This window comes from Hippopotamus amphibius, chromosome 2 (assembly GCF_030028045.1).
Source record: "Hippopotamus amphibius kiboko isolate mHipAmp2 chromosome 2, mHipAmp2.hap2, whole genome shotgun sequence".
Classification (NCBI taxonomy): domain Eukaryota; kingdom Metazoa; phylum Chordata; class Mammalia; order Artiodactyla; family Hippopotamidae; genus Hippopotamus; species Hippopotamus amphibius.
This window is the reverse complement of record NC_080187.1, coordinates 58,863,388-58,866,563: the sequence shown is the minus strand read 5'-3', so window position 1 is coordinate 58,866,563 and position 3,176 is coordinate 58,863,388. Positions and strand designations below refer to the sequence as shown.

The following is a 3,176-nucleotide window of genomic DNA, read 5'->3' as shown; positions in this document are numbered from 1 at the left end:
TATTATGCTGGAGGCCTGTTGGTGTGGTGATAATGTGGGGTGGGGGAGAAGAAACACTGTAATCATATGATTAAATAGCTTTCTTTTAGTAGGTCTGTGTCTCTGTGCTGTTACCGTCACAATTTTTTTTTAGGGAACATTTTCAACTTTTATTCTCAGGATTATTAATCAAAAATGCAAAAGTATATTTACAGAGCCTCAGATCCATCACAAAACAGGAGGGAAATAAAACTTACAAGAGACATCCTGAAAAATTCCAAAGGAACACATACTAGCTAAAAATCTACAGTTAAAGTGTGGTTGCACAACAGATTATATTCAATCCTGTATTTTCTCAATAAGTTCTTCCTCATATCCTAGCCTTTCTCTTTTCCAACTTGTTAAAATTTGGATTTACATTCAATAATTTCTTTTTCTGATTTTAGCCTATGGATACCCACCTTTGTCAGATGAATGCCCATGAGGACAATTGTACTATTAGCCTTCTCCCACTGCACCCACTTGATGTAGATGATATATTTCTTTCTGTATACCTGCACTGTGTGGCCAATTTGCTGACGCTATGTAGTGTCCCTGAGCCACCTGGACATTGTCATCTTTGCAAAGGGGAATTAAGCAGACATTGTGCTTATGCTGAAGCTCCTCCGAGAGCCAGGCAGACATGGGCAAGGGGCATTGAAGTGGTATTTACTGCAGTCCTAGGTCACAAAGGGATTGAACTTCATGATGATTTTCTACCTGGCACCAGCTGGGCTCAAAAGTATGTGCCTTCATGTGTATGTCTTAGATCTCCTCACCTCCTTTGGTGAATCATGAAATTTAGAAGGTGACAATATGAGAGAAGTGCCCTTATTGCAGGTATGACAAGACTCTGGTGAGGTTTTATTTTTCCCTGGAGAATAGTCCTCTATTATGGAGAAAGCTTTTGGCATATTTCACAATTGTTACTCTTCCCCTTTTCCTGCCGGAGCCAGAAGGGGCTCTTTCTCAGCATTTCATCATGAGAACCTGGTGAGTTTCCTAGAGGTAAAGCCAGAAAAGTGTGAGGCCCCCATAAGACTTTGGCCACCACGAGTTTCTTTCCTATAGGTTGGTCCAATCCAGTGTTCAGCAGTTTATCAAAATTATCATTTAAGTCTTCCTACCAGTTTATGATTCCAGTGGTTTCTGCTCTTCAGGTAAGCAGATCTCAGCTGTGACTCTTTGGAGTCACCTATCTGTCCAGATTTTAGGGCAGCAGTTTTCCTCACCTCAGTTCTCTGGTAGGTCTAAGAAGAGTTGTTGATTTTTGTTGATTTTTGGCTTATTTTTTTTTTTTTTCTGGTTATAAAGATGAAAGTGATGACTTCAAACTCTACATGTCAGAGATGCTGGAAGACATATGTTGACTACTAGGATATTAACTCTTTATTCTCTAATTTCCAGAGTGGATACATCATCCTCTTCAGAAAAAAAAAATTCCTCTCAGTTCAGTTCTTTCTTTCTTTATTTTTTTTGGAAATGACTGATTGTGGTATTTCATGTCACCACAGGCAATAGGCAGTGCACTTAAGAACTTGACTCTGAAATCGAAAGATGAGTTTGAATTCTGGCTCTACTTCTTTTCCAAGTACGTTGCTTTGAGAAAAGTATTTCTTGTTGTTGTTCCCTAGTTTTTTCATATGTAAAATGAGGCCCACAACAGCAGCTTTCTCTCAAAGGGAAGATTAATTGTGTTAATACATACAAACATCTTAGCACAGTGTCGGGCACAAATTAAGGACTTAATAAATATTGGCTATTAATAAATTTCTCACAATTTTATTCCTCTATTGGTGTGAGAGTACGGGTGTGTTTTTAAGACAGTGTTTTCACTATCCGTGTGGAGTTTAGAGACCAGGCTCAGATTGGCATCAGAACTGATAGAAATCAGCAAGCAATGTCAAGCCATGAGGGTAGGCTATAGCAAAGGGTTTTCTAATTAAGAGATACGCCTTTGATTCTGACAACAGAGGGCAAAAGTCCAACAGCTTTGTTTTATTTTGTTGAAATCATTGTGTTTTTGAAGAATGATCTTCATGGATAGTTTATGGATTCTGGAAAACTCCCTACAAAAACAACACTCTTTGATCCACAAGTGTTTGTTTTTTATCTCAAAAAAAGAAAAAAAAAAAAAGAAAAAAGAAAAAAAACCAACAATAAATAAACCCAATAGAAACTTTTAAAATAAAAATTTTTGAGGTGCTTTGAAGGCCTAGCCTTCTCCCTAGGAAGCATCCCTCACTGCTTACTGTCATGATATATGCAGCTACATTGCCATGACTGGGAATGTGACCCGGGTCCTTCAACAGAAATGGAGATGTTCACGTAAAGGGGGATGATCATGTAGGAGGATGTTCTCTTCTGAGCTCATTGTTTGGTTCCTTTCGCAGTGACGTTTTTATCCATGCAAGACTGGCGAAGGATGACATATTGAAGTAAAAACTTTTGCCTTTAAAAATACCCAACCTTGGTACTTCCCTGGTAGTCCAGTAGCAAAGAATCTGCTTTCCAATGCCGGGGATGCGGGTTCGATCCCTGGTCAGAGAACTAACATCCCACATGCTGTGGGGCAACTAAGCCCACGTGCCACAACTACTAAGCTCATATGCCTCAACTAGAGAGCCTGCATGCCACAAACTACAGAGCCCACAAGCCCTGGAACCTGCACACCACAACTAGAGAGAGAAAACCCACACGCCACAACTAGAGAGAAGCTGGCGTGCCATGGCTAAGACCCGACACAGCCAAAAATAAACAAACAAATAAATAAAATGTTAGATTATTAAAAAAAAGAATACCCAGCCTTTATTTTGCTCTCTACACCAGTTTCATTCTATGTTCAAGCCCATCAGCTTCCAGTGTCATCTGTAGCAAACATTAATAAGTGTCTGTAAGTCACATGCAAATGTATTGGAAATTATGAGAAATATCATATGTGGTTCTTACTCCCTAAAGTTTCACAGTCTAGTCTTTTATACTGCTCTTTGCAAATTTGACTCAGTTCTGCCTTCCTTGAATCTTACTTTGTATTTTCTCTTAAATTATTCCACTAAACTACAGACCCTTGGAGGGAAATATAAAACTCTTTTAACATTTTGTGGCAAAGATAATGGCATCATGCTGCGTGTCCAGCTTTTCAGCTTACCTTACATCTA

General features: G+C 39.0%; 1 pseudogene; it reads right to left on the bottom strand.

Moving 5' to 3' along the window:
- Positions 1-318: 318 nt before the first annotated feature.
- LOC130846083 (60S ribosomal protein L26-like 1) lies at positions 319-725 on the bottom strand (annotated as a pseudogene).
- Between the last annotated feature and the right edge of the window lie 2,451 nt (positions 726-3,176).